At 45.7% G+C, this 21,167-nt stretch overlaps 2 long non-coding RNA genes across 2 annotated transcripts; both read right to left on the reverse strand.

Moving 5' to 3' along the window:
- Nucleotides 1-558: 558 nt before the first annotated feature.
- Nucleotides 559-8,151, reverse strand: LOC308187302. Its single transcript, XR_013944594.1, has 2 exons — nt 7,282-8,151; nt 559-3,747 (listed from the first exon to the last, which is right to left on the reverse strand). It is a non-coding gene; the product is annotated as an uncharacterized lncRNA (long non-coding RNA).
- Nucleotides 8,152-9,116: 965 nt separating this feature from the next.
- On the reverse strand, nt 9,117-16,712 carry LOC308187303. Its single transcript, XR_013944595.1, has 2 exons — nt 12,185-16,712; nt 9,117-10,812 (listed from the first exon to the last, which is right to left on the reverse strand). It is a non-coding gene; the product is annotated as an uncharacterized lncRNA (long non-coding RNA).
- Nucleotides 16,713-21,167: the final 4,455 nt, after the last annotated feature.

Genomic DNA, 21,167 nt, shown 5'->3' on the forward strand with positions numbered 1-21,167 from the left:
CCTGCGCAGATCCTCTCAGTGGTCTTGGGCAGGGGTCGTCGAGCTGTGGTCGGTGGTCTCAGAGAGGAAGGCCATAAGTCTTCCTCACAGTGTACTTTTCACCCTTGGTCAGGATTCTGCTGAATTAGCTTTCTTCCTAACCGCAAGGACTGTTTTTTCTTCGAATCTTCTGCTCATTATTTTCTTATCTTGGATTCCAATGTCTTGTTCGAGATATATTGCCCGTATGTCCTATTTTGAGATACATTGTCCGTACATCTGCTTCCTGCCCTACACCTAATGTTCTGTTCTCCTTTAATAGTTTCATTCTTAACCCTTTCTTATCTGGAATCGCCTCAGCTTCCCTAATCAGTTCCTCCCCTAATTTGGGGGGACCCGACCAATTTTGGGGGTCCCCCCAATTGTAGAGTCCCCCACCCTCCTTTTTTGGGTTCCCCCCTAATATTAAAGAGTTCTTCCGCCCAATTTTGGGGGACCCCACAATTTGGCCGTTCCTTCCCCTAACTTTGGGCTTCAACCCTTCGATTTTGGGGGGGGCTCTGATTCAAAGATCATAAATCCAATTTCTTTAAGTGATTTATTCTTTATTGACGGCGCCGGATGCACGGGGGATCTTTCCGCCTATCGTGCATCCCGAGGTGAAAAGCCGTCCCAAATTTATACATCACAGTGATTAATATTTTATTAACGCCTATACATATTCATTATCTAACCCCGCCTACTCTCGCTTCTCATGCTAATCAGTTTTTTGTGTCCTGCGCCTGCGCAGATCCTCTCAGTGGTCTTGGGCAGGGGTCGTCGAGCTGTGGTCGGTGGTCTCAGAGAGGAAGGCCATAAGTCTTCCTCACAGTGTACTTTTCACCCTTGGTCAGGATTCTGCTGAATTAGCTTTCTTCCTAACCGCAAGGACTGTTTTTTCTTCGAATCTTCTGCTCATTATTTTCTTATCTTGGATTCCAATGTCTTGTTCGAGATATATTGCCCGTATGTCCTATTTTGAGATACATTGTCCGTACATCTGCTTCCTGCCCTACACCTAATGTTCTGTTCTCCTTTAATAGTTTCATTCTTAACCCTTTCTTATCTGGAATCGCCTCAGCTTCCCTAATCAATCCCCCCTTTTCTTTTCCCCATGCAAATTCTTTTGCATTGCATGCCCTTACCATTAGCAGTATCGCAGTGACATACATACAAATATTCCTACTACCAATAACATAACCAGATCATTAAAAACTTGTTCTAACTATTGAAAGTTGGGTAACCATGAAGTTAACTTAAAACTCCTAATCCTCTTCCTAGCATTCCAGTTAAGTCTCTTTGTGTTCTGCCCCTGAGGTGTACTTGCTTTTGTGACCATATTGTCCAGCCTTCTAATGATGTCTTTAGGAAAGGAGAACAGGCTGGTTGAACTGCTGAGATGTTAATTTGTATTAGCAATTCAACATGCTTGAGAGACCATTCTGGATTAAATAACAATTGTTGTTGGCCTGTGTTCCTTACTACATACGGGCCTGTTTCATAAATTTTGGGTTCCAGCTTGACTGGGGTTTGGGCATAGGTTGTAGGGGAAGGAAGTGCAATAGGGGGTCTCACTGTCGTAGGAAGTATAGCTACAGTCTGTGTTAATATAAAATTATACCAACAATCTAATTTACCTGGGCGGATACAACCTTCTTGTTGGCCACTTTTGGAAGTCGGTTTTACTAAAATCCCCGTTGCTTTCTCGTGGGCTGTTCCATTAATCATTCGGCACCCTATTTCAATTTCGTCCCCTACAGTTCTTTGGTGTATCCACCCTTCCCCTAAATTTTGCCATTCTGATAATGCATGTAAATGATCACCATTTGTTCGCCAAATAACCACAACAGCTAACTTTCCATTAATGTTCTTATCCTCCGTGGTTACGGCTTCAGACCAAGGCCACCCACCATTCTCTATCATCATAGAAGCACCTTCCAATTCTTGAATCACAATTACAACTATAAGCCACAGAAATAAAACAATTCTGTTAACTAAATTTCTGCTAACTACATTACTAAATACTCCTGACCATAGTGTCTTCATTTTGCTTGACTGAACTTTAGTTTCAGTTCACCGTCACCCAGCGTTACTTTCCAGGGGGCTTTTGGAGCTTTCTTCACTCTCGAATAATGGATCCAGGCCGTTTGCTCCTTAATCTTGATGGCGGTATGTGTTGTCAGCAGCACCTGGTATGGTCCCGTCCACTTTTCTTCCAAAGGGCGACCTGCAAATGCTTTTACATACACATAATCCCCAGGTTTAAAGGGGTGGATTGGTTGGTCCAGCCCTCTAGCCCTGGTTCCTGAGACAACTTTAGATATTTGATCCAACTGTTTTTGGAGTCCTATTAAATAATTATACAAGTATCCCGACCCCAGTTGCGTCAGGTCCTCCCCGCTGAACAAAAACTGATAGGGTCTTCCGTATAATATTTCAAAAGGGCTTAGATTTTCCTTTGTCCGTGGTTTTACTCTAATTCTAAGTAAAGCCAAAGGGAGAGACTGAGGCCATGATAAATTAGTCTCTTGTCCTATTTTGGCTATTTGTTGTTTGATTAGATGATTCATCTTTTCCACTTGTCCGCTTGCCTGTGGTCTGTAAGGGGTATGGAGTTGCCAGTCTACCCCTAAGACCTTACTTACTTCTTGAACTATTTGCGCACAAAAATGAGAGCCTCTATCCGAGGACATTGCTGCCGGAATTCCGAAACGCGGTATTATCTCATTCAGTAAAACCTTAACCACTTCTCTTGCCTTGTTGGTTCGACAGGGAAAAGCCTCCGGCCTCCCGGAAAAAGTATCTGTCAAAACCAACAAGTATCGATACCCCCCTTTTCTTGGCAGTTCTGAAAAATCTATCTGCCATTGTTGTCCTGGATAGTTTCCTTTACTGATTATTCCGAACTTTACCCTATTTTCTGTATTAGGGTTATGATGCAAACAAATACTGCATTGCTGGGTTACTTGTTTTACCATAGTATACAGATTTCTTCCCACCAAGACTCGACTCAGATTTTTATATAAGGTGTCTGCTCCCCAATGAGTCTTATTATGTTCTGCCATGACCGTAGGCCATATTAAATTAGAGGGTAGTACAACCCTATTATCTTTCAGGTATACCCATCCATCACTCCTTGCTTTTCCTCCCAGGTCCCCAATTAACTTTTGATCTTCCTGTGTGTACCTAGGTTCCTGTCCTTCACCTAAAGTTTGTATTTTACCGTCTGGTATTAAAGTGAGCGCTTCTGCCTCAGCCAATCCGGCCACCCTTTTTGCTTCTTGGTCAGCCAGTCGGTTCCCTACCTCGAAGTCAGCGGTTCCTTTTTGGTGTCCCCGGCAATGTATAACAGCCACCTTCTCTGGGTGCTTTACCGCTTCCAACAACTTCAAAATCTCCTCAGCATATTTTATTTGTTTTCCTTGGGCCGTTAATAATCCTCGTTCCTTCCAGATAGCCCCATGTGCATGCACCACACCAAATGCATACTTAGAGTCTGTCCAGATATTTACTTTCTTTCCTGCTGCTAGTTCCAATGCCCGCGTAAGGGCAACTATTTCTGCTTTCTGAGCAGACGTCCCAGGGGGTAATGGTTTCGACTCAATTACCTGTTGAGTGGTCGTCACCGCATACCCTGCTTTGCATTGTCCTTGTTTCACAAAGCTGCTTCCATCAGTATACCATGATTCATCCGCGTCTTCCAAGGGCTCCTCCTTGAGATCTGGTCGGCTAGAATACAGTTTCCATAGTTTCGATACAATCGTGGACCACTGGCTCGTCAGGAGCGTTACTAAGGAAAGAAGCTGGGTTCACAATGTTAGTAACCACAATTTCTACGTCATCTTGCTCCACCAGTATTGCTTGGTATTTTAAAAATCTTTGAGGGGATAACCAGTGTGCCCCTTTCTGCTCCAAGACTGCCGAGACAGTGTGTGATACCAGCACGGTTATCTTCTGTCCCATAGTGAACTTCCGAGCCTCCTGTATATTCATGATGACAGCGGCCACCGCTCGAAGGCAACCCGGCCAACCTTTACTTACTTCATCCAGTTGTTTAGAGAAGTAGGCCACAGCTCTCCTGTAGGGGCCCAGCTTCTGTGCCAGCACCCCCAGAGCCATCCCTTGTCTCTCATAAGAGTACAACCAAAAGGGTTTAGACAAGTCCGGTAGACCCAAAGCTGGTGCTCGCATTAACTCCAATTTAAGCTTCTTAAAGGCAGCCCGTGCTTCCCCCGTCCAGACCAATTTTGATTGGTTATTCTTGATGAGGTCATATAGGGGTTTTACAATTAGTCCATAATTATTAATCCATAGACGGCACCAACCTGTCATCCCTAGAAAAGTTCGTAATTCCTTAATGGTCTGTGGTTCTGGAGTATGGCAGATAGTTTCTTTCCGTTCTGTTCCTAACTCCCTTTGTCCCCCTGAAATCTCAAACCCCAAGTAAGTTACACGTGACTGAATCAGCTGAGCCTTCTGTTGAGAGACTCGATACCCATTCAAACCCAAAAAATTAAGGAGACTTATTGTCCATTGCATGCAGCTGCTCCTATTCTCAGTGGCTATCAAAAGGTCATCAACGTATTGCAGCAGAACTCCTTCGGTGTTTGGGGCCTCCCAAACCTCAAGCTCTTTTGCTAGTTGATTCCCAAAAATCGTGGGGCTGTTTTTGAATCCCTGCGGCAATATGGTCCAGGTCAATTGAGCCTTTCGTCCTGAGTCTGGATTTTCCCATTCAAAAGCAAAAAGCTTCTGACTTTCTAGGGCTAAAGTCAGACAGAAGAAGGCATCTTTTAAATCCAGTACGGTAAACCAAACTAAATTATCTTTTAATTTAGTCAGTAATGTGTACGGGTTGGCTACCACAGGGTGTATATCTTCAGTGATCTTATTTATAGCTCTTAAATCCTGCACTAATCTATAGTTCTTCCCATCTGGCTTCTTAATTGGTAGTATAGGAGTATTATATTCAGATTCACACTCAACCAGCAGTCCATGTTTTAAAAACTTATCCACTATCCCCTTAATTCCTTTCCTGTCTTCTAATCTTAGGGGATATTGCTTAATCTTAACTGGCCTTTCCCCTGGCTTTAATCTCACCACTATCGGGGCTGCATTTTTGGCTCGCCCAGGGATGTCAGTAGCCCAGACTCCTGGGTAAACTTGGTCTAAAATCTCCGAAGGTACTTTACCGATGGGGTCTGCTTGTATCAGCATTAAGCTTAGCGCGGTTATCAGCTTTTCTTCTCTCACTTTTAACCCCACCTTCCCTTTTTCAAAGACAATTTCCGCTTCTAATTGTTCTAGTAAATCTCGCCCCAGCAAAGACTTCGGGGATCCTGGTAAATATAAAAACCTATGTATTCCCATCTGTTTCCCTAACTTATATTTTAAAGGCCTTAGGAAAAAGGCTTTCTCGTGCTGGCCTGTAGCTCCTATCACCGTCACAAAATCCTCATCCTCTGGTATCAATTTCTGGTTTAACACAGAATGAGTCGCTCCTGTGTCAATTAAAAACTCCACTTCCTGTCCTGATTTCCCTAGCTTAATTTTAACCAGCGGATCTGCTAGGGTAGAATCCCCCGGTCCACTTCATTGATCGGGAGATACACTAGCTACCATCAATCTGTTCTTCTCCCGTTGTTTCGGACATTCCCTTTTCCAATGACCCACTTCCCTACAATATGCACACTGATTCAGTCTCAGGGGAGGCTTTACTGACCTTCCCCTTATCCCATTCCCTCTTCCTTTTCCCCGAAAAGGTTCTTCTTGCCTCTGTAAGGCCGCAACAGTTGCCGCAGCAATAGCCCTACCCAGCCTTTGTTTCTCATTCCCTTCTCGATTCCTAAATACCCTCCATGCCTCTTCCACCAGCCTTTCTAAATCTCTCACATCCGGCTCTTTCATTTTCTGAAGCTTCCGCCTTATATCGTCCGCAGACTGACCCAAGAACAATGATACTAGCTGGACTTTACCTTCCTCAGAAGAGGGGTCTATCGTTGTAAATTTTTGCATTGCTGTCCTTAGTCGATCGAGAAATTCTGACGGGGTCTCAGTTTGCCCCTGTTTTATGGTATATAACCTAGACCATTTTACAGACTTTGGTATCGCACTTTCCAAGGCGATCCTAATCCATTCCTGATATCTTTTTAATAACCTATAATCACCCTCATCATTATAGTCCCAGTTTGGGTCCACTCTGGGCACATATACCTCCACAGTTCCAGGTAAAACTCCTGACGTTACCTGGGTCTGTACTTGAGTTTGTGCATTCTTAATTACCAGTTGCTTTTCCGTTTCCTATAATGCTGCCAGCATTATCTCTATATCTTTCCAATCGGGATCTAAATTCTTTACAATCAGCTCAAACCTCCGGGACACTGATTCTGGATCATCCCGGTATCCTTTCACAGCTTCCTTCCATGAATCTAACTCAGCAGTTGTGAAAGGTACTTTTATCCGAGCTGGTCCGTTAGCCCCCATAGCCTGTCGTAACGGGGCTTGAATAATGGGCCCGACCTTACTTCGGGTTCGAGCCGTGATCGGGGTAAAGTCTCCATTCCCCCAACTCTCATTTTTCTTATCTATTCTGCCGTTTCCTGAGCTCGCCCCCACGTCTCGTTCTGTTATCTGGGGCGGGAGGACATAATCCTCCATTCTCTCCTCTGACTCATTCAATTTCAAACATCTCTGCCCGATACTGCACGCCGAACAACATCTTTTCATTTTTCCTGCCCCTTCCTTCTTCATATCCTTTTCTATTGCCAGGATCAAAGGATCCTGTGGGGCTAAGTTAATTCCACACTCCTTCTGCCATTCCGGGTGGTTTCTCAAAGTGAAAAACATATCTGCGTATGACACCTCATCCCACTTTCCTTCTCTCCTTAGAAACAACATTAACTGTAGTAAAGTATTATAATTTAAGGTTCCATTCAGTGGCCATTTTTCCTCACAATCCAACTTATAAAGTGGCCACCATTGATTACAATATTTTATCAACGTTTTCTTATTTTCAGTTCCACCGGGGGATCCCCCTATATCTTTCCAGTGACTCAAGATACATCCCAACGGGCTTTTCTTTGGAATCCCACTACTCTGCTGCCCCCCCATGTTACAGTTCAGAATGTTTCTTGTTACACAATACAAGCCGGCAGCTTTCCACAATAACACCAAGATCCTAGTAACGTTATAAAGAGTATAATCAAAATCCCAAAGACAATAGCCAAGGTCAAGTTCCACATTTAAACACAACGTAATACCAACCTCGCATGCAAAGGTTACTTGTTTCCCAACAGCAACTGAGTGCTTTCCAAAAAACCAAATGCCGTCCTGCAGAAAACTTTTACTTTCCGACTTACAGACGACCCCAATTGACCGGTCAACCAAATAAACCAAAATAAAGAATATAATCACTTACAATGATGGGGTCCGTGTCTGCCTCCGCAGTGATCCGTTGAGTCGAGGAGTCCCTCCGGGAAATCCCGGGGGTACCCTAGGGAGTCCTGTTCCCAGCGGGTCCTGCGGTCCGACAGAGAAGAAGTCCCATCTGGGTCGCCAGATTGATTCAAAGATCATAAATCCAATTTCTTTAAGTGATTTATTCTTTATTGACGGCGCCGGATGCACGGGGGATCTTTCCGCCTATCGTGCATCCCGAGGTGAAAAGTCGTCCCAAATTTATACATCACAGTGATTAATATTTTATTAACGCCTATACATATTCATTATCTAACCCCGCCTACTCTCGCTTCTCATGCTAATCAGTTTTTTGTGTCCTGCGCCTGCGCAGATCCTCTCAGTGGTCTTGGGCAGGGGTCGTCGAGCTGTGGTCGGTGGTCTCAGAGAGGAAGGCCATAAGTCTTCCTCACAGTGTACTTTTCACCCTTGGTCAGGATTCTGCTGAATTAGCTTTCTTCCTAACCGCAAGGACTGTTTTTTCTTCGAATCTTCTGCTCATTATTTTCTTATCTTGGATTCCAATGTCTTGTTCGAGATATATTGCCCGTATGTCCTATTTTGAGATACATTGTCCGTACATCTGCTTCCTGCCCTACACCTAATGTTCTGTTCTCCTTTAATAGTTTCATTCTTAACCCTTTCTTATCTGGAATCGCCTCAGCTTCCCTAATCAGTTCCTCCCCTAATTTGGGGGGACCCGACCAATTTTGGGGGTCCCCCCAATTGTAGAGTCCCCCACCCTCCTTTTTTGGGTTCCCCCCTAATATTAAAGAGTTCTTCCGCCCAATTTTGGGGGACCCCACAATTTGGCCGTTCCTTCCCCTAACTTTGGGCTTCAACCCTTCGATTTTGGGGGGGGCTCTGATTCAAAGATCATAAATCCAATTTCTTTAAGTGATTTATTCTTTATTGACGGCGCCGGATGCACGGGGGATCTTTCCGCCTATCGTGCATCCCGAGGTGAAAAGCCGTCCCAAATTTATACATCACAGTGATTAATATTTTATTAACGCCTATACATATTCATTATCTAACCCCGCCTACTCTCGCTTCTCATGCTAATCAGTTTTTTGTGTCCTGCGCCTGCGCAGATCCTCTCAGTGGTCTTGGGCAGGGGTCGTCGAGCTGTGGTCGGTGGTCTCAGAGAGGAAGGCCATAAGTCTTCCTCACAGTGTACTTTTCACCCTTGGTCAGGATTCTGCTGAATTAGCTTTCTTCCTAACCGCAAGGACTGTTTTTTCTTCGAATCTTCTGCTCATTATTTTCTTATCTTGGATTCCAATGTCTTGTTCGAGATATATTGCCCGTATGTCCTATTTTGAGATACATTGTCCGTACATCTGCTTCCTGCCCTACACCTAATGTTCTGTTCTCCTTTAATAGTTTCATTCTTAACCCTTTCTTATCTGGAATCGCCTCAGCTTCCCTAATCAGTTCCTCCCCTAATTTGGGGGGACCCGACCAATTTTGGGGGTCCCCCCAATTGTAGAGTCCCCCACCCTCCTTTTTTGGGTTCCCCCCTAATATTAAAGAGTTCTTCCGCCCAATTTTGGGGGACCCCACAATTTGGCCGTTCCTTCCCCTAACTTTGGGCTTCAACCCTTCGATTTTGGGGGGGGCTCTGATTCAAAGATCATAAATCCAATTTCTTTAAGTGATTTATTCTTTATTGACGGCGCCGGATGCACGGGGGATCTTTCCGCCTATCGTGCATCCCGAGGTGAAAAGCCGTCCCAAATTTATACATCACAGTGATTAATATTTTATTAACGCCTATACATATTCATTATCTAACCCCGCCTACTCTCGCTTCTCATGCTAATCAGTTTTTTGTGTCCTGCGCCTGCGCAGATCCTCTCAGTGGTCTTGGGCAGGGGTCGTCGAGCTGTGGTCGGTGGTCTCAGAGAGGAAGGCCATAAGTCTTCCTCACAGTGTACTTTTCACCCTTGGTCAGGATTCTGCTGAATTAGCTTTCTTCCTAACCGCAAGGACTGTTTTTTCTTCGAATCTTCTGCTCATTATTTTCTTATCTTGGATTCCAATGTCTTGTTCGAGATATATTGCCCGTATGTCCTATTTTGAGATACATTGTCCGTACATCTGCTTCCTGCCCTACACCTAATGTTCTGTTCTCCTTTAATAGTTTCATTCTTAACCCTTTCTTATCTGGAATCGCCTCAGCTTCCCTAATCAATCCCCCCTTTTCTTTTCCCCATGCAAATTCTTTTGCATTGCATGCCCTTACCATTAGCAGTATCGCAGTGACATACATACAAATATTCCTACTACCAATAACATAACCAGATCATTAAAAACTTGTTCTAACTATTGAAAGTTGGGTAACCATGAAGTTAACTTAAAACTCCTAATCCTCTTCCTAGCATTCCAGTTAAGTCTCTTTGTGTTCTGCCCCTGAGGTGTACTTGCTTTTGTGACCATATTGTCCAGCCTTCTAATGATGTCTTTAGGAAAGGAGAACAGGCTGGTTGAACTGCTGAGATGTTAATTTGTATTAGCAATTCAACATGCTTGAGAGACCATTCTGGATTAAATAACAATTGTTGTTGGCCTGTGTTCCTTACTACATACGGGCCTGTTTCATAAATTTTGGGTTCCAGCTTGACTGGGGTTTGGGCATAGGTTGTAGGGGAAGGAAGTGCAATAGGGGGTCTCACTGTCGTAGGAAGTATAGCTACAGTCTGTGTTAATATAAAATTATACCAACAATCTAATTTACCTGGGCGGATACAACCTTCTTGTTGGCCACTTTTGGAAGTCGGTTTTACTAAAATCCCCGTTGCTTTCTCGTGGGCTGTTCCATTAATCATTCGGCACCCTATTTCAATTTCGTCCCCTACAGTTCTTTGGTGTATCCACCCTTCCCCTAAATTTTGCCATTCTGATAATGCATGTAAATGATCACCATTTGTTCGCCAAATAACCACAACAGCTAACTTTCCATTAATGTTCTTATCCTCCGTGGTTACGGCTTCAGACCAAGGCCACCCACCATTCTCTATCATCATAGAAGCACCTTCCAATTCTTGAATCACAATTACAACTATAAGCCACAGAAATAAAACAATTCTGTTAACTAAATTTCTGCTAACTACATTACTAAATACTCCTGACCATAGTGTCTTCATTTTGCTTGACTGAACTTTAGTTTCAGTTCACCGTCACCCAGCGTTACTTTCCAGGGGGCTTTTGGAGCTTTCTTCACTCTCGAATAATGGATCCAGGCCGTTTGCTCCTTAATCTTGATGGCGGTATGTGTTGTCAGCAGCACCTGGTATGGTCCCGTCCACTTTTCTTCCAAAGGGCGACCTGCAAATGCTTTTACATACACATAATCCCCAGGTTTAAAGGGGTGGATTGGTTGGTCCAGCCCTCTAGCCCTGGTTCCTGAGACAACTTTAGATATTTGATCCAACTGTTTTTGGAGTCCTATTAAATAATTATACAAGTATCCCGACCCCAGTTGCGTCAGGTCCTCCCCGCTGAACAAAAACTGATAGGGTCTTCCGTATAATATTTCAAAAGGGCTTAGATTTTCCTTTGTCCGTGGTTTTACTCTAATTCTAAGTAAAGCCAAAGGGAGAGACTGAGGCCATGATAAATTAGTCTCTTGTCCTATTTTGGCTATTTGTTGTTTGATTAGATGATTCATCTTTTCCACTTGTCCGCTTGCCTGTGGTCTGTAAGGGGTATGGAGTTGCCAGTCTACCCCTAAGACCTTACTTACTTCTTGAACTATTTGCGCACAAAAATGAGAGCCTCTATCCGAGGACATTGCTGCCGGAATTCCGAAACGCGGTATTATCTCATTCAGTAAAACCTTAACCACTTCTCTTGCCTTGTTGGTTCGACAGGGAAAAGCCTCCGGCCACCCGGAAAAAGTATCTGTCAAAACCAACAAGTATCGATACCCCCCTTTTCTTGGCAGTTCTGAAAAATCTATCTGCCATTGTTGTCCTGGATAGTTTCCTTTACTGATTATTCCGAACTTTACCCTATTTTCTGTATTAGGGTTATGATGCAAACAAATACTGCATTGCTGGGTTACTTGTTTTACCGTAGTATACAGATTTCTTCCCACCAAGACTCGACTCAGATTTTTATATAAGGTGTCTGCTCCCCAATGAGTCTTATTATGTTCTGCCATGACCATAGGCCATATTAAATTAGAGGGTAGTACAACCCTATTATCTTTCAGGTATACCCATCCATCACTCCTTGCTTTTCCTCCCAGGTCCCCAATTAACTTTTGATCTTCCTGTGTGTACCTAGGTTCCTGTCCTTCACCTAAAGTTTGTATTTTACCGTCTGGTATTAAAGTGAGCGCTTCTGCCTCAGCCAATCCGGCCACCCTTTTTGCTTCTTGGTCAGCCAGTCGGTTCCCTACCTCGAAGTCAGCGGTTCCTTTTTGGTGTCCCCGGCAATGTATAACAGCCACCTTCTCTGGGTGCTTTACCGCTTCCAACAACTTCAAAATCTCCTCAGCATATTTTATTTGTTTTCCTTGGGCCGTTAATAATCCTCGTTCCTTCCAGATAGCCCCATGTGCATGCACCACACCAAATGCATACCTAGAGTCTGTCCAGATATTTACTTTCTTTCCTGCTGCTAGTTCCAATGCCCGCGTAAGGGCAACTATTTCTGCTTTCTGAGCAGACGTCCCAGGGGGTAATGGTTTCGACTCAATTACCTGTTGAGTGGTCGTCACCGCATACCCTGCTTTGCGTTGTCCTTGTTTCACAAAGCTGCTTCCATCAGTATACCATGATTCGTCCGCGTCTTCCAAGGGCTCCTCCTTGAGATCTGGTCGGCTAGAATACACAGTTTCCATAGTTTCGATACAATCGTGGACCACTGGCTCGTCAGGAGCGTTACTAAGGAAAGAAGCTGGGTTCACAATGTTAGTAACCACAATTTCTACGTCATCTTGCTCCACCAGTATTGCTTGGTATTTTAAAAATCTTTGAGGGGATAACCAGTGTGCCCCTTTCTGCTCCAAGACTGCCGAGACAGTGTGTGATACCAGCACGGTTATCTTCTGTCCCATAGTGAACTTCCGAGCCTCCTGTATATTCATGATGACAGTGGCCACCGCTCGAAGGCAACCCGGCCAACCTTTACTTACTTCATCCAGTTGTTTAGAGAAGTAGGCCACAGCTCTCCTGTAGGGGCCCAGCTTCTGTGCCAGCACCCCCAGAGCCATCTCTTGTCTCTCATAGGAGTACAACCAAAAGGGTTTAGACAAGTCCGGTAGACCCAAAGCTGGTGCTCGCATTAACTCCAATTTAAGCTTCTTAAAGGCAGCCCGTGCTTCCCCCGTCCAGACCAATCTTGATTGGTTATTCTTGATGAGGTCATATAGGGGTTTTACAATTAGTCCATAATTATTAATCCATAGACGGCACCAACCTGTCATCCCTAGAAAAGTTCGTAATTCCTTAATGGTCTGTGGTTCTGGGGTACGGCAGATAGTTTCTTTCCGTTCTGTTCCTAACTCCCTTTGTCCCCCTGAAATCTCAAACCCCAAGTAAGTTACACGTGACTGAATCAGCTGAGCCTTCTGTTGAGAGACTCGATACCCATTCAAACCCAGAAAATTAAGGAGACTTATCGTCCATTGCATGCAGCTGCTCCTATTCTCAGTGGCTATCAAAAGGTCATCAACGTATTGCAGCAGAACTCCTTCGGTGTTTGGGGCCTCCCAAACCTCAAGCTCTTTTGCTAGTTGATTCCCAAAAATCGTGGGGCTGTTTTTGAATCCCTGCGGCAATACGGTCCAGGTCAATTGAGCCTTTCGTCCTGAGTCTGGATTTTCCCATTCAAAAGCAAAAAGCTTCTGACTTTCTAGGGCTAAAGTCAGGCAGAAGAAGGCATCTTTTAAATCCAGTACGGTAAACCAAACTAAATTATCTTTTAATTTAGTCAGTAATGTGTACGGGTTGGCTACCACAGGGTGTATATCTTCAGTGATCTTATTTATAGCTCTTAAATCCTGCACTAATCTATAGTTCTTCCCATCTGGCTTCTTAATTGGTAGTATAGGAGTATTATATTCAGATTCACACTCAACCAGCAGTCCATGTTTTAAAAACTTATCCACTATCCCCTTAATTCCTTTCCTGTCTTCTAATCTTAGGGGATATTGCTTAATCTTAACTGGCCTTTCCCCTGGCTTTAATCTCACCACTATCGGGGCTGCATTTTTGGCTCGCCCAGGGATGTCAGTAGCCCAGACTCCTGGGTAAACTTGGTCTAAAATCTCCGAAGGTACTTTACCGATGGGGTCTGCTTGTATCAGCGTTAAGCTTAGCGCGGTTATCAGCTTTTCTTCTCTCACCTTTAACCCCACCTTCCCTTTTTCAAAGACAATTTCCGCTTCTAATTGTTCTAGTAAATCTCGCCCCAGCAAAGACTTCGGGGATCCTGGTAAATATAAAAACCTATGTATTCCCATCTGTTTCCCTAACTTATATTTTAAAGGCCTTAGGAAAAAGGCTTTCTCGTGCTGGCCTGTAGCTCCTATCACCGTCACGAAATCCTCATCCTCTGGTATCAATTTCTGGTTTAACACAGAATGAGTCGCTCCTGTGTCAATTAAAAACTCCACTTCCTGTCCTGATTTCCCTAGCTTAATTTTAACCAGCGGATCTGCTAGGGTAGAATCCCCCGGTCCACTTCATTGATCGGGAGATACACTAGCTACCATCAATCTGTTCTTCTCCCGTTGTTTCGGACATTCCCTTTTCCAATGACCCACTTCCCTACAATATGCACACTGATTCAGTCTCAGGGGAGGCTTTACTGACCTTCCCCTTATCCCATTCCCTCTTCCTTTTCCCCGAAAAGGTTCTTCTTGCCTCTGTAAGGCCGCAACAGTTGCCGCAGCAATAGCCCTACCCAGCCTTTGTTTCTCATTCCCTTCTCGATTCCTAAATACCCTCCATGCCTCTTCCACCAGCCTTTCTAAATCTCTCACATCCGGCTCCTTCACTTTCTGAAGCTTCCGCCTTATATCGTCCGCAGACTGACCCAAGAACAATGATACGAGCTGGACTTTACCTTCCTCAGAAGAGGGGTCTATCGTTGTAAATTTTTGCATTGCTGTCCTTAGTCGATCGAGAAATTCTGACGGGGTCTCAGTTTGCCCCTGTTTTATGGTATATAACCTAGACCATTTTACAGACTTTGGTATCGCACTTTCCAAGGCGATCCTAATCCATTCCTGATATCTTTTTAATAACCTATAATCACCCTCATCATTATAGTCCCAGTTTGGGTCCACTCTGGGCACATATACCTCCACAGTTCCAGGTAAAACTCCTGACGTTACCTGGGTCTGTACTTGAGTTTGTGCATTCTTAATTACCAGTTGCTTTTCCGTTTCCTATAATGCTGCCAGCATTATCTCTATATCTTTCCAATCGGGATCTAAATTCTTTACAATCAGCTCAAACCTCCGGGACACTGATTCTGGATCATCCCGGTATCCTTTCACAGCTTCCTTCCATGAATCTAACTCAGCAGTTGTGAAAGGTACTTTTATCCGAGCTGGTCCGTTAGCCCCCATAGCCTGTCGTAACGGGGCTTGAATAATGGGCCCGACCTTACTTCGGGTTCGAGCCGTGATCGGGGTAAAGTCTCCATTCCCCCAACTCTCATTTTTCTTATCTATTCTGCCGTTTCCTGAGCTCGCCCCCACGTCTCGTTCTGTTATCTGGGGCGGGAGGACATAATCCTCCATTCTCTCCTCTGACTCATTCAATTTCAAACATCTCTGCCCGATACTGCACGCCGAACAACATCTTTTCATTTTTCCTGCCCCTTCCTTCTTCATATCCTTTTCTATTGCCAGGATCAAAGGATCCTGTGGGGCTAAGTTAATTCCACACTCCTTCTGCCATTCCGGGTGGTTTCTCAAAGTGAAAAACATATCTGCGTATGACACCTCATCCCACTTTCCTTCTCTCCTTAGAAACAACATTAACTGTAGTAAAGTATTATAATTTAAGGTTCCATTCAGTGGCCATTTTTCCTCACAATCCAACTTATAAAGTGGCCACCATTGATTACAATATTTTATCAACGTTTTCTTATTTTCAGTTCCACCGGGGGATCCCCCTATATCTTTCCAATGACTCAAGATACATCCCAACGGGCTTTTCTTTGGAATCCCACTACTCTGCTGCCCCCCCCATGTTACAGTTCAGAATGTTTCTTGTTACACAATACAAGCCGGCAGCTTTCCACAATAACACCAAGATCCTAGTAACGTTATAAAGAGTATAATCAAAATCCCAAAGACAATAGCCAAGGTCAAGTTCCACATTTAAACACAACGTAATACCAACCTCGCATGCAAAGGTTACTTGTTTCCCAACAGCAACTGAGTGCTTTCCAAAAAACCAAATGCCGTCTTGCAGAAAACTTTTACTTTCCGACTTACAGACGACCCCAATTGACCGGTCAACCAAATAAACCAAAATAAAGAATATAATCACTTACAATGATGGGGTCCGTGTCTGCCTCCGCAGTGATCCGTTGAGTCGAGGAGTCCCTCCGGGAAATCCCGGGGGTACCCTAGGGAGTCCTGTTCCCAGCGGGTCCTGCGGTCCGACAGAGAAGAAGTCTCATCTGGGGTGCCAGATTGATTCAAAGATCATAAATCCAATTTCTTTAAGTGATTTATTCTTTATTGACGGCGCCGGATGCACGGGGGATCTTTCCGCCTATCGTGCATCCCGAGGTGAAAAGCCGTCCCAAATTTATACATCACAGTGATTAATATTTTATTAACGCCTATACATATTCATTATCTAACCCCGCCTACTCTCGCTTCTCATGCTAATCAGTTTTTTGTGTCCTGCGCCTGCGCAGATCCTCTCAGTGGTCTTGGGCAGGGGTCGTCGAGCTGTGGTCGGTGGTCTCAGAGAGGAAGGCCATAAGTCTTCCTCACAGTGTACTTTTCACCCTTGGTCAGGATTCTGCTGAATTAGCTTTCTTCCTAACCGCAAGGACTGTTTTTTCTTCGAATCTTCTGCTCATTATTTTCTTATCTTGGATTCCAATGTCTTGTTCGAGATATATTGCCCGTATGTCCTATTTTGAGATACATTGTCCGTACATCTGCTTCCTGCCCTACACCTAATGTTCTGTTCTCCTTTAATAGTTTCATTCTTAACCCTTTCTTATCTGGAATCGCCTCAGCTTCCCTAATCAGCTCCCCCCCTCTTATTTTGGCCTTCCGCCCTAATATTAGGCCTAACCCCTAAGAACCTTGACCCCTAACGCTATGGCAACCATGGATCTAACCCTAACCCCTACCCCAACAAACCCTAGAAACCCTAACCCTAAAAACCCTTACAGCCCTAACCCGATAAAATTTACCACACTAAACCCCTGAAGACTGTTCTGGGGGGTCCACATTCAATTCTGGAATTTCACACTTCCATTTAAGTGTTCTGCCCCCCCAATATGGGGGTTCGCCCACCCAATTTTGGGGGTTCCTCCCCTAATTGGGGGGGACACAACCAATTTTGGGGGGGACACAACCAATTTTGGGGGGGACACAACCAATTTTAGAGTCCCCCACCCTCCTTTTTTGGGTTTCCCCCAATATTAAGAGCTCTTCCGCTCAATTTTGGGGGACCCCACAATTTTGACGTTCCTTCCCCTAACTTTGGGCTTCAACCCTTCAATTTTGGGTGGGCTCCTCCCCTCTTATTTTGGCCTTCCGCCCTAATATTAGGCCTAACCCCTAAGAACCTTGACCCCTAACGCTATGGCAACCACGGATCTAACCCTAACCCCTACCCCAACAAACCCTAGAAACCCTAACCCTAAAAACCCTTACAGCCCTAACCCGATAAAATTTACCACACTAAACCCCCGAAGACTGTTCTGGGGGGTCCACATCCAATTCTGGAATTTCACACTTCCATTTAAGTCTTCTTCCCCCCAGTTTGGGGGTTCGCCCACCCAATTTTGGGGGTTCCTCCCCTAATTTGGGGGGGACACAACCGATTTTAGAGTCCCCCACCCTCCTTTTTTGGGTTCCCCCCTAATATTAAAAGTTCTTCCGCCCAATTTTGGGGGACCCCACAATTTTGACGTTCCTTCCCCTAACTTGGGGCTTCAACCCTTCAATTTCGGGGGGGGGCTCCCACCCTCTTATTTTGGCCTTCCGCCCTAATATTAGGCCTAACCCCTAAGAACCTTGACCCCTAACGCTATGGCAACCACGGATCTAACCCTAACCCTTACCCCAACAAACCCTAGAAACCCTAACCCTAAAAACCCTTACAGCCCTAACCCGATAAAATTTACCACACTAAACCCCTGAAGACTGTTCTGGGGGGTCCACATTCAATTCTGGAATTTCACACTTCCATTTAAGTGTTCTGCCCCCCCAATCTGGGGGTTCGCCCACCCAATTTTGGGGGTTCCTCCCCTAATTGGGGGGGACACAACCAATTTTGGGGGGGACACAACCAATTTGGGGGGGGACACAACCAATTTGGGGGGGTCCCCCCAATTTTAGAGTCCCCCACCCTCCTTTTTTGGGTTTCCCCCAATATTAAGAGCTCTTCCGCCCAATTTTGGGGGACCCCACAATTTTGACGTTTCTTCCCCTAAATTGGGGCTTCGACCCTTCAATTTTGGGGGGGACTCCCCCCTTAGTTTGGCCTTCCACCCTAATATTGGGCCTTACCCCTAAGAACCCTGACCCCTAACACTACGGCTCCCACGGATCTAACCCTAACCCCTACCCCAAAAAACCCTAGAAACCCTAACCCTAAAAACCCTTACAGTCCTAACCCGATAAAATTTACCACACTAGACCTACGCCTAAAAGCCCTAACCCTAAAAATTAAGACCCTCTAAACCCTAACCCAAAACGTAAAGATTCTCAAAGCCCTAACGCTGGAGACCCTAACCTTAAAAAAAAAAAATAAGACCTTAAAACCCTAACCCTAAATACCTGACCATAACTAAAACCCTAAGACCCTAACCCTAAAAACCCTATCAACACTAAAACCACAAAATACTTTAAAACCTTAACACACTAACCCCCAAACCCTAACCCTTATAACTCCAACCCTAACAACCTTAAAATCCTAACCCTAAACCCTGGAAACCCTAACCCTGAAACCCAACCCTAGTGCCTTAGCCCTGAAACCTTAAAACCCTAACACCTTATTAGAAACACTCTGTAACCAATACCATAGGCTCAGGCAAGTATCTCAGTGAGGTAGCATTTTTATTCACGATTGCAATGGCAGGCGTCCCACAAGCCACCTACTAGTTCCATAACACAGTTTATATAATTTTTTTTTTCCTCTCGGTGACCAGGACCCTCCCCAGTTTCCCCATTGACTGGGTAATCCATGTTCACAATCTATCCAGTGCTTCACAGAAAATACACAGCTGCTGGCCTGTTACTAGTCAATTTTATTTTTTTCTTGACTGTTTTCCTCTTTGAGGTGGTAATGTTTCTTACACCGTGATTTCCACCCAATTGCTCTAAGGATTCTGGTTGTCTGCATTTTACAAGGTTGTCTGTTAAGCTTTCTTATCACTGCAAGCATATATCAATACCACCTTCCTTCCCTCTAAACGATGTAACTCTGTTCAAAAACATTTTTATTCCCACAACCTTGATCCCCTTACCCTAAAATCCTTATTCTCTTTAACCCTAACAACTCTAACCACAACCCTAACCCTTCATATCAACCCCCCGACGCTAATGACACTGACTAATGATCCAAACCCCAAACCCCAGGCAACCAACAAAGAAACAGACACAAAGCTGAAAACTACAAAAAAGGCAAAACCCTGGATACAGACCCCAAATCACAAACACGCTACCAAAATGCTACAGAAAAGCCCCAGACGCAGGCCCCAAGCACTACAGCTAGGCCCCAGAAGCTCTAGACACATCCCAAAGCCAAAATGCAATCCCCAAACACTACAGAAAAGCCCCCAAACACCAGACACAGGCTGCAGAAGTCTACAAGCAGGCCCCAGCCACACCCGGATGCAGACCCCAACTGTCCACAAGCAGCTCCCAACCCACCCCCCCCATGAACTGGACCCCCCACCACCACCACCCAGATGCATGCCCCAGGCCCCAGGCCTCAGCCCCAGCCCCCACACCCCAGACTCAGGCCCCAAAGGTGTACAACCAGCTCCCAACTGCCCCCCTCAAAGGGAGGCCCCAAAGCCTGCCAGAGGACCCTAGAGCGTACAAGCAGCTCCCAACCCCCCCGGCACAGGCCCCAACCCCCCCCCAGACACAGGCCCCAAAGGTGTACAAGCAACTCCCCATCCTCCCCAGAGGCACGCCCCAAAGGTGTACAAACAGCCCCAACCCCCCAAGACCCAGACCCCTACAGCGTAGAAGCAGCTCCCAACCCCATGCCCCCAAGGCACATGCCCCAACCCCTCCCCCAAGGCAGGCCCTAACAGTGTACAAGCAGCTCCCACCCCCCCCCAGACGCAGGCCCCAAAGGTGTACAAGCAGGCCCCTACAGTATACAAGCAGCTCACAACCACCCCCCCAAAGGCAGGCCCCAACCCCCTCCAGATGCAAGCCCGAAAGGTTAAAACCAGCTCCAACCCCCCAACCCCCCCCCCGCCCCGCGCAGACGCAGGCCCCAAAGGTGTACAAGCAGTTCCCAACCCCTCCAAGGCAGGCCCCAAAAGTGTACAGGCAGGCCCCTACAGTGTAGAAACGCTCCAACCCCCCCCGCTTCCACCTCGAGGGAGGCCCTCCCCCCCCAGTATACACGAAGCTCCCAACCCCCTCTCAGAGGAATGCCTAAAAAAGTATACAAGCAGCTCCTAACACCCCCCCACACCCCCCCCCCCAAAAAGAGGCAGTCCCCAAAGGTGTACAAGCAGGCCCTCAAATCCCTTAGGTGTACAAGCAGGCCCTTCAAATCCCTTAGCCCCTGCGCCAGCTTTATTGGCGAGCAGCGAGGCTGGGGGGGGAGGGGGGCAAGACAGCCTTAAATAAAATACAAATATAAAAAGTGTTATAAATGGCTGTTATAAATCCAAATAGGATTACAATCAAAGTTTACAATTTATTAAACGAATAGAGGCAAGCAAGCAGCGCTGGGTGCGCCGGGAGTCTCTGCTCCCCCAGGACGCACGCCTGTTACGTAAGGCGGCTGGTTTTGATGCTCCCAGGCTAATACATATTCATTACTACTTCGAGAAGAGGCAGGGTTATTAGAATTGGTTTCCGGAATCCGAAACCCCTCCCAGGGGCGCCTGCGTACCAGTCTCTGGTGGTCTCTCGGGGCTTGCTCGGGCTGAATGCTGGTTGTCTTCCTCTCAGGCTTTTGTCCTTCAATTGTCCTTCAGCTCCCCCTTCCTCCTCGTTTGGGAGCCTCTGCGCCGGATTTCAGAAACTCTAGCAACATCCCCTGCAGTAGTCAGCACTTTTCCCTAAAAACCCCTTTGTTCTCTTATCACCTAGACCCGGGCCTCGATGGTAACCCTTCAAATCCCTTAGTGACACGAATTGCTGGACCATTCCTTACAAAAGGAAGGATAAAATATGTCGAGGAGCAATGGCACACGCGAAAGCCCAGCGCCGCGGGCAGAGGTAGCGAAGGTTGACGGCAGAACAGTGCTCGGTTTGAACACGGAGAGGGAAAGCGAGGGGA

This window comes from Anser brachyrhynchus, assembly GCF_964034855.1.
Source record: "Anser brachyrhynchus genome assembly, contig: SCAFFOLD_146, whole genome shotgun sequence".
NCBI lineage: Eukaryota > Metazoa > Chordata > Aves > Anseriformes > Anatidae > Anser > Anser brachyrhynchus.